The 10,646-nt window shown below is 38.4% G+C and overlaps 1 pseudogene; it reads right to left on the minus strand.

The window, feature by feature from the left end:
* Nucleotides 1-519: 519 nt before the first annotated feature.
* Nucleotides 520-2,995, minus strand: LOC127161646 (zinc finger BED domain-containing protein 4-like; annotated as a pseudogene).
* Nucleotides 2,996-10,646: the final 7,651 nt, after the last annotated feature.

A 10,646-nucleotide genomic window follows, 5' to 3' on the forward strand; every position in this document is an offset into this window, starting at 1 on the left:
GTCCGTACTTGCCGATAACCGATTAATTAACTGATAGTTTTTAAAATGGATACTGGATAAAAAACAAAAACAAAACAAAAACTAAATAAAAACACAACACTCCATGTAAAATAGTACTGAACATTATTACAAAAAACAAACAAAAAAACAGTACTGAATCATGAAAATGTGCTATATGAAATAAATATGAATATGTTAATAAATATTGAGGTAAATTAAAGACATGCTTTCAAACTGAAACAAAAAGTAACACTCCAAATAAATAAAAAAAGTTACATACAAAATGAATAATAAAAGGCACTCCAAATAACAACAAATTTGAACTTGTGAAACAGGAGAAACTTAACTAGTCCTGTTAAAGAACTGCAAGAGATTCAAGTGTAACATGGTCCAGTTCTAGTTCTAGTTCTATTTTAATACTCAAAGTTAAGAAGCCTCAAATTATAATGGAGAAAACAGAGCTGGTGTGCATGGTGTCCAGTGAGTTGGCTCCTCCTGGCTTCATAAAGCATGCCCACTTCACTGAACTTCACTAGGCACAGTGGATGGTGGGGGGCACAGGAATTTCTTTGCCAGATGTGAAAGTGATTTAAATCTTGTTTCATTTTTTTGCCACCACTGCAGAGGCATGTCACTTCTTTCAATGACAGGCTCTGACAAATAGCACTCAAGCTCAGTCTCAAAGCTATACATCTCGTGAGAGACAGCTGTGGCACCAAGGACCCTGGCATACAGAGTGTCCACTAAAGTGGGCTGATGGATTTTCTGCTTCTTTGTCTCTGGATCCAAACCCTCATCCTGCTCAGGTCCTTCTAGTGGAGGGCATGGATCATCATCTCTGAGCTTGGCAAACTCTTCAGCTTCATCTTTTAGCCATTTTTTTTCTTTCTCAAGTGTTTCTTCAGATGCAAAGGCACGGGCCTTGTATCTGGGATCAAGGAGTGTTGCTAGGACAAGAATTTTTGTCTCCTCTGCTTTGGAAAACCGCCTTGTCAGACTGTCAAGCATGGTCTTGCACAAAGTTTTGATGCCTGCTGAGGATACATTCGTTGAAGCATGTGAAGCGTTGAGTTCCAGCGAGTTGGGACAGCCTGGATGATGTTGTGCACTGGCACACCCACTTCCTCCTGAATGGCTCTCAGCCTCTGTTTTGCCAATACAGAATGGCCAAAGTGAGTTGCACAGCTTTTCAATATGGCAATAATGTCCAGAACAGCTCTCTGACTAGATAGGCCCTCATTTACAATGAGCTGAAGGGTGTGAGCAGTGCAGCTTAAATCAGGAAGTTCAGCCAGCCTCATTCCTTTTACCATGTTTGCTCCCCCATCTCTTAGGACAAGAACAACACGTTCTAATATGTTAAGGAAGGTTTCTTGAATGTAACTGGCTGAGTGTGATCCAATCATAGGCTTGACATTTAGCACCACTTGCCTTGTCGACCAGTCCTCAGAAATGAAATAGCTCCAGACCAACAGTCAGTTGTGAACGCCATAAATGGGGCCTTGTCCTTCGTCACTTCACTTCTGAATTTTGTCAAAACCCTTGAGTAGGTGTCTTCAAACATTTTTGTTCTGTAGAACTTTTCATTTTTAATTCTGTACCTGGGTTCCATAAGGGACATGAGTCTCTTGAATCCAACATCTGAAACCACAGAAAATGGTTGGTTGTCAATGGCAATCATTTCAATGATTGCTGCATCAATTTTAAGAGACCTTGGATCTGTGTCCTTCCACCCTGTCTTGTGTTCAAAAAGTTGAGACACTGATGGCTGAGAAGGATCTTTCTTGTCCCTTTTTTTCTTTGCTTCTTCGCTGACTTCTGGATGGATGTGCTTTAGATGAGACCACATGTTTGTGGTATTTTTACTTGTGGACGTTGATGCCCCCATGCTGATGATTTTGTCACAGATATTGCACTGTGCTTTCCCTGGTGATACTTCAGTGAAATACTCCCACACTGGCACTTTCTTCAAAGCCTTTGCCATCTGAAAATAAGGTAAACATTAAATTATTGAAGATGAAATCTTAATAGATAAAATGAAAATGATCAAAAGTTAATTTAAAAATATATTAGTAAATGTTGAAATGAACAAACAATAAACAATACATCTAAAGCATTTATTAACCTCAGTTAAATGTAATGTCACTGTAAAACATTAACCATTTCACATAAATCCAAAGTCATGCCTAAAGTGGTCATCTTTAAATGTCAGATTATTAAATGAATGTTACATAATTATATAAATGTATATTATATGTGTGGTCTCCCACTATATTTGCTTCTATTTTGAAAACTTTTTTCTCTCTACATAGGCAGAGGTTGACCAAACTGTTTGTGTAATCGGTTAACAACGCTCATTATATACCCGTCTTTTTAGGCAAGAACCAGATAATGAGTGTCACGTCATGAAATGGTTTTAATACGAAGGGAGCTGTATTACGTGATAACAAATTTAATAAAAAACACTGTAAGTTAGGCCTATAATGATTTCATTTCAAACAACAAATAAATTATATAGAGAAGGTGAGCAAAGTATCAACAGAGCTTTTTGAAACTCCGAATCAGTAAAACACTGCGTCGCAAAAAGATTCACTGTTTCGAAGCGCTCCAGTCGGATCCCCCCATCCCCCCGACAAATCGCACCCTGTGCCTGAAGATAAAAAGAACTGAAATCGAACGCATTCCTGATGGTAACAATCATGACATTAAACATTTGGGTCGGACTTGCGTGTATTTTTGCCACATTATTTTAACCGCTTGATGTACTGCTAATGTTAGCGTCCTCTCAGCCTTGCCGACAAACATACTGCTGTTCTTTCTCCAATGCAGAATCTAATCAACAAATGAATTACTTTATATTGAGATGAAAACATGTACTGTAGTGTACTGTATACATACCTTTTCGCTGTCTGTGTTTTAAACGTGCATTTGAAGTGTCAGCGTTGTCCGTGCACCGCGCTCTCTCCAGGCAGCTTGCGCTCTCCTTGCAACGAACAGTATTACGTGTCAAAACAAAAGCACGTGCTTTTCAGTGATTTTCGCCTATAGAGGCCGCTCTTGCCATAGATATTTTGGCTCTCGCCCTGTATAAGGACAACGGACCGTTCTCAGACGCTTCAGCTCTGACGCAACCCGGAAAAACTATCGGCGTGGATTTTTGCCGATAACCGATAGTTCCGGGAATCAACTATCGGTGCCGATTAATCGGCAAAACCGATACATCGGTTGACCTCTAATGTCTATGCATGGTCAGCCCACTGGTTACCAGGCCAAGCCTGAAAAAAATGCTGTTTAACATGGTGGAAAACTAAATGTATGAGCACTTACTTGTCTCTCTGTAAAGAGAGCTGGCCACTGCTCCTGCAATGCTTTCACTGGAGTTTCTGCGTCCACAATCTCATGTCTTCGCACTGAGAAGGTCTGGTCCATCTTTGATGCAATGAGACTTGCACTAGGGTTCAGTTTCTTCATTTCTTCAACCAGGAGCTTTCTTGCAGCCTCTAGGCTGTCTTCATCCTGCCCCTCAGGGAGCTCTGGTAAGTAATTTACCTCATATCTTTTTGGCCTTTTCAAGCCTTTTGACGCCATTCCCGGGCCACCTGTTTTACCCCCATTTACACCAAACTCTACAAAGCCTGCTTTTCTTAGTTTTGTGCGATAGTTTCCCATTTTGAATTTCAGGCTATGGTTCCAGCCAGAACACCCATCCGGTGAACCTCGTTCCTGAAGGCAGGGATGTTTGCTTACGAGCGCTAGTGCCACAGAATTGATCTGCTCTTCATTTGGATAGGCTTCAAATTTGTACATTTCTTCTGCAAGCTTTTCCAAAATAGTATGTTTCATGTCTCTTGGTACATTCAGGTACGTCTTGTCTTGAAGATTGGCCTGTCTGAGTCTGAATTCCACATCAACAGGAAATCTTGGAATGTCAAAAATCTCTGGCCATGGATCATGTCTTGTTGATGAGCTGTGTGTAGGCAGAATCACTGTATCTTCGGATACACTGGAGTCATCGGACATGCTGGTGGTTGAGGCAGTAACAAGCAATGGAATTACCTTCACTGTAGCTCTTGTAGATGGTAGGTCTCCTATGTCTTCAAGGTTGCAGAAGGCATTGTCAAAGTCGGAGTCTTCATACATTACACTGAAGTCATACTGCAAATTGCATTTTTCTTGGATTTTTGTCTTCAGCTCTTCAACAGTTTTTGGTTTTGCATCCAGTGACAATTTCCTTATGTCCTGTTCAGTTAGAATGAGTCTTATTTTATAGCCTTCCATGGTCCTAGAAAAAACAAACAAACAAATAAAAAAAACAATCACTTTGGTGCCCATTTGATGTACTGTCATTTAGCACAATATGTAACGATTTAGTGTCACATACATATTGCCTTTCACTTGGTAGGCAGATAACGGGAAAACATCATTGAGCTCAGACAGCTGGGTCACTGCAAGACAACCTGCCCCACTGAAGCACAACTCATAAGCACGTAAATGTTCGGTATACCAGGAGCTCAAAAGCCTGCAGACTAACAGAACTTCTGTGTTGATAACCACAATGTGTGTTATTTGCCTGAACTCTGGAAGACCTGAACAACTGCCAACAGAGACGATCATATCTGCACAGTATTTGACACCATGAACACATGCAGAGGGTGCAACAAGCACTGTAGACTGCTTGCCATTTTGCTGATGCAGCGAACTCTGAACATTTTCAGGGAAGGATGTGACCATAACTGATCTCACTTTTTCAATTTGCAAAGGAGGCTTGAAGAATGTTGGAGAATCTAAATGGAAGGCCATCATTTTCTGGTGTCTTACAGCCAAGGTGCATGCTACATTCTTGAAGTTGCATGTGTCATGCACAACCTTCTTGAAAAATTTGTGCTTCCCTTCAAGAAGGTCTTTGGAATGGTCTGTGGTTTGTCAGCTTTATCTGAAAATGTGTAAGGGAACTGCCTAATAGCCTCGTTCAAAGAGTCCAAAGAAACATATTTCTTTGTAATCAAATCCTGAAGGCACAGTGATAATTCTGCTGGGACTATGCCCTCCAAAAAATCATGGAGAATGTCAGGCGGAAAACCATTCACCACATGAAAGTGTGTCAGTTTTTCATTCAGTGGACATCCTCTTTTAACACCATGATGTTTGGCCGCAGTATGGTCACGGAGTACCTCTTGCACATGCCTTCATGGTTCTCTCTTGTGCTTGGCTGGAGTACACCTGATCTGACCTCTTTATCCTGCATGTCATCTTGTTTGCACATACAAAACCGACAAAAGTAATCTGCTGCAAAACTCTCCTGGAACCCCGCTAAAGAGTGAGCCCCCAAGTTGTCCGCTGCCACATATAGTATGGTGCCTTTAACACTTTCTGCCAGTTGTCCAACATACACACCATTTTCCTCAAGAGTTGCAATGTCTTGAATGAGAGGACGAAGAACCTCATCATAGCCATGCTCTTTTAGAGTGTTAACCTTGCACAAAAGTGCAAGTTGAATTGAGTGAGGAGCTGAACGATACTTGGAATCAAGATTAGCAAGTACCCAATATATGGCACATAGTTTGTGTTTTTTCTTGGAGGTTCCAATTGGATTAGCCACATCAAACTCATCAATGTATAGCCCAAGGGCAATCCTGCATTCCTCCGCATTCAGAAGAACATTTTCTTTGAAATGAGAGCCATCTCTAAATGAGTAGTATCCTTCAGGTGACATCACCTCTGCATGCAGCACCTTATCCAAAATCTCCTGATTGTTTAGCAAAGCCTGCAACATTTTGAGTATGGGGACATACACAAATGATTGATCCTTGTCAAGAGCAAACTCAACTGGCATAACAACTGGAAATTCTCGTAGTATATACGATGCTCTCCTTTTGGCTGTACACAGGGATCCTTCTGCATTGGTAAATTTCAGCAAGACATTGCTTTGGGACACTACACTTACAATGTCATTCACTATGGAATTATCCACATCACCACAGTGCTGACTGATAATTTTTTGTACTACATTTTGTAGTAATGGTTGCGAAAGCAACTGTATCTGGTTGATCTGCTGAATTACTTCTTGTGCAGCACTTTCAGATATGTGCAGTATTGCTTGCATTTTCAAAAACAATGAAGCCAGATTACGCTCCAGCTGAATTTCCAAATCCTGTACATCATCTACAGACTCTTCAAACTCAATGTCATCCTGTAGAGAAAGCTCACCTTCGACATCAGTCAATTCACCTGGCTGTTTAATGTTTGAGATTATTTGACTTTTAAATTGGGTTGTAGCACTCCCACTGTGTACTCTGCTTTTGTGTGCATTAAACGTTGAATACACATTACTCTGAAACTGACAGCCTTCGTATGGACATAAAACACTTTGTTTAAGTTTCAAATGGCTGCGTAAGTGTCTAAAAAACTCATCTTCAGTGCAGGGCTCAATGTACTCACATAACTGGCAGTGAAACGCAACTTTGGGTATACTTGCTTGTCCGTCAGATTGACAGTGCCAAACAGATAAGTGTACTTTTAGTGCATTAAAAGATTTGAAAGTGCACAAGCAATCATTATGAAGACATGGTACTGGCTGTTGCCGAGTGAAGCCTCCATGTTTTAGACGATAATGTTTTAACAACTGTCCCCTTTTGTCTGCAGAAAAAATACAATGCTTACAGCTCCACTGCATCTGCAAGAAATTATTTAAAGTGGAGATATATTTTAAGTTGTTTTAGTCTCTCAATATAATACTTAAGGTGCATCATAGTCAACACTTTCACAAATTAATCTCTACTGCTACTACTTCAGAATAAAATGTCCTCACCTCAATTGTATCAAGATCTGTGAATTGAAGACCACTCAGGAGGCAGTTACCAGAAGCACTTCTTCTAAAAAGGACAAAAAAAAGTTTAGTTAAAAGGAAGTTCTGCCTAATCTGCAAATTATAAATGCATTCATTCCTTAATATGTTCATGTTTTACAAGCATTACAGAAAATACTTACCACTATAATATAGCTTAAAATCTAAAAACGTGTAACGATGTAATGAATAGTTACACTGTGATTAATACACTGTGTGCAGAATTATTAGGCATGTTGATGTTCTGGTCATATTTTTTTTCCAAACACATTTTACCAATTCCAAACCACATCAGTCTTAATAACTACTGTTAATTTTGTATTTAATCATTTATATGTGATATATAATTGTCAGTGAAGGCTGGAAGTGAAAAACTCCTTATATTCAGGTGTGCATAATTATTAGGCATGTTTTCTTTTACAGATAAAATGAGCCAAAAAAGAGATTTAACCCAGACTGAAAAGTCCAAATTATTAAATGCCCATGAGAAGAATGCAATACTAATGCAGTACAAGAATTTGCAAAGTTAAGGCTTGACCATTGGACAGCGAAATGCTTGTTGAGTCTGCATGGTCAGAAAAAACAGGTGGAGAAGAAAAGATGCATGTTAACTGCAAAAGAATTAGGAATTAAGGTGAAGAATTAGGTGTGACACCATCAGGAACCGTTTAGTCTCCAGCGCCACCATTTTCCAGAACTGCAACCTACCTGGAGTCTTCAGAAGTGCAATGTGTCAGGTTCTCAGAGACTTTTCTTGGTAAAAAATCCTAAAAAATGCCCCTGACTTAATAAGAATAACAAGCTGACGTGTTGTGAAATACATGAAGACAGTTTTTTTTTTTTTATAGGCTTTATAGATAGATGAGTTGAGAGTGACTCTTGAAGGACAAGCATCACATCCTCTTGTACCTCTGATTCAAGAATTTATCTTCCAAAATCTGGCAGTAAGTTTTGGGAGTTCATGTTTAGTCTCCTATCCTGAAAAGTCTGACTTGCAGAGATGGAATAAAATGAACTCCCAAAACTTACTGCCAGATTCTGGAAGATAAATTCTTGAATCAGAGGTACAAGAGAATGTGATGCTTGTCCTTCAAGAGTCACTCTCAACTTATCTGTCTATAAAGCCTATAAAAAAAACTGTCTTCAGTATTTCACAACACGTCAGCTTGTTATTCTTATTAAGTCAGGGGCATTTTTTAGGATTTTTTTACCAAGCAAAGTCTCTGAGAACCTGACACATTGTACTTCTGAAGACTCCAGGTAGGTTGCAGTTCTGGAAAATGGTGGTGCTGGAGACTAAACGGTTCCTGATGGTGTCACACCTAATTCTTCACCTTAATTCCTAATTCTTTTGCAGTTAACATGCATCTTTTCTTCTCCACCTGTTTTTCTGACCACGCAGACTCAACAAGCATTTCGCTGTCCAATGGTCAAGCCTTAACTTTGCAAATTCTTGTAATGCATTAGTATTGCATTCTTCTCATGGGCATTTAATAATTTGGACTTTTCAGTCTGGGTTAAATATCTTTTTTGGCTCATTTTATCTGTAAAAGAAAACATGCCTAATAATTATGCACACCTGAATATAAGGAGTTTTTCACTTCCAGCCTTCACGGACAATTATATATCACATATAAATGATTAAATACAAAATTAACAGTAGTTAAGACTGATGTGGTTTGGAATTGGTAAAATGTGTTTGGGAAAAAAATATGAGCAGAACATCAACATGCCTAATAATTCTGCACACAGTGTATTTTTAAAAAATGGACTAGACATTACAATAGCAAATTTTAATAACGAACACAAAAATACTAACGTTACTACTAATAATAAAGCACCACAGTTTCATAAAATCATAGAGGAAACACTGCAAACGATTACACTAATCATTAAATCGATTAACGACAAGCATATATTTCAAAATCTTTATTCACATCAATCACAAGCCACTTGTAAGAGATAATCTTGGCTAGCCCTTCACTTCACATCTTAATTTCTACTTTTAACATGGAAATAAAACATTCGGTTTTTCAGTTCGGGGTAAAATACAAAACTATACAACATATCCAATTGGAAAAAGGCAAAATAGTTTTTTTTTTGTTTTGTTTTTTTTTTACCATTTGTGGTACCTGCTAGTTTTAAGTGGTCAGACTGTGTTCTTCTAGCACCGTATAATATCATAATTCTTTGGTAAATATGTATTAGATTGGCAAAAAAAAAAAAAAAGGACAAGCAGAAAAGAAACATTCACATACAAGTTGCTTGCTTGATTACTTACCTTATTATTCTTTAAAAACGTAACGAAGCTTCAGATGTTAAAAACATCGGTAGTCTGGCCGCTGCTTCTTTCTTCATCTTCTGCAAAATGGGCGCCAATTCACCAGTTCAGAAACTGAGTGTGCACAAATCCTATTATGCATGCTCTGACAAGTCTTGCTTCTTCTTCTTCTTTCTTCTTATTTATTACTCTTGGGTGCACTGCTGCCACTCACTGGTGCAGTAACGTCATTGTTTCCTTTGTTGCTACTTAAGTGTTGCAAGTAAACATCACTAAAACTACTAAGTAAATTGTTTTACTTACCCTGCAATTAACTGTAACTCAACAAAACCTTGTAAGAGGTATATTTTTTAATATTTGAGTAAAGTTTACTAATTATATGTGAGTCAGCAAAGCTATTGGAATTTACAGTGTGGCACTTTAGTTATGTATTTGTTGTTCAAGCATTATTTAAAAAAAAACTTTTAGCACACTAGCTAATTTTAGCCAAACTCAAACTACGTTTCAGTTGACAATGTGCGCATTATTTCTTCCTTTTCCTTCATGTCAAACAAGTACAACTCAACCACATTAATAAAAAACTACAAAACGTACTTAACCACCAGTAGATTTTTTTTAATAATTCATAAAGCTTTGCAACACAACGACATGCTCTCCTCATGGTTATGGAAAGATAAATACGTGTTAAAGCTTTCTCACGAGATAATGTATTGTATCACAATTCAATTCAATTCAATTCAAATTTATTTGTATAGCGCTTTTCACGATACATATCGTTGCAAAGCAGCTTTACACCAAATTGACATTTTTACAATATATGTAGTAGTAGCTTGATGTACATATGGTAGAGATGTGTGGTAAAGATCAATTAATGACGTAATCAAACAGACAAAGAACACTATAAATTTGTAGCAGAATTTGGTAGTGCTGTATGTTTTCAGGGTTGGCATCATCTGAAGTCCTCTGAGGGGTTGACATCATCTCTTCTTAAGTGTTCTGGATCCACACTGGAGCTTGTGAATTCCTAGTTACCATGGGATGTCAATCCCATGGCAAAAACAGAGAACAAATAGGAACATAATTAGCGTAGCTGCTGTTCAAACTAAGAAAAGGAAGGTTTGTTAAACCAGAGCTAAAAGATTAAAATGAACATTTGATCAGATATAGCTGCAGAAAAAGTTTATGAGATGCATTATTTGAATGCTTGGCTAAAAAGATGTGTCTTTAATCTAGATTTAAATAGAGAGAGTGTGTCTGAACCCCGAACGTTATCAGGAAGGCTGTTCCAGAGTTTGGGAGCCAAATGTGAAAAAGCTCTACCTCCTTTAGTGGACTTTGCTATCCTAGGTACTACCAACAGTCCAGAGTTTTGTGACCTTAGGGAGCGTGATGGATTGTAGCGTGGTAGAAGACTAGTTAGGTACGCAGGAGCTAAACCGTTAAGTGCCTTATAGGTAAGAAGTGCTATTTTGTAGCTGATGCGGAACCTAATAGGTAGCCAGTGCAGAGACTTTAAAATTG

Source organism: Labeo rohita, unplaced genomic scaffold (genome assembly GCF_022985175.1).
Source record: "Labeo rohita strain BAU-BD-2019 unplaced genomic scaffold, IGBB_LRoh.1.0 scaffold_703, whole genome shotgun sequence".
NCBI classification, from domain to species: domain Eukaryota; kingdom Metazoa; phylum Chordata; class Actinopteri; order Cypriniformes; family Cyprinidae; genus Labeo; species Labeo rohita.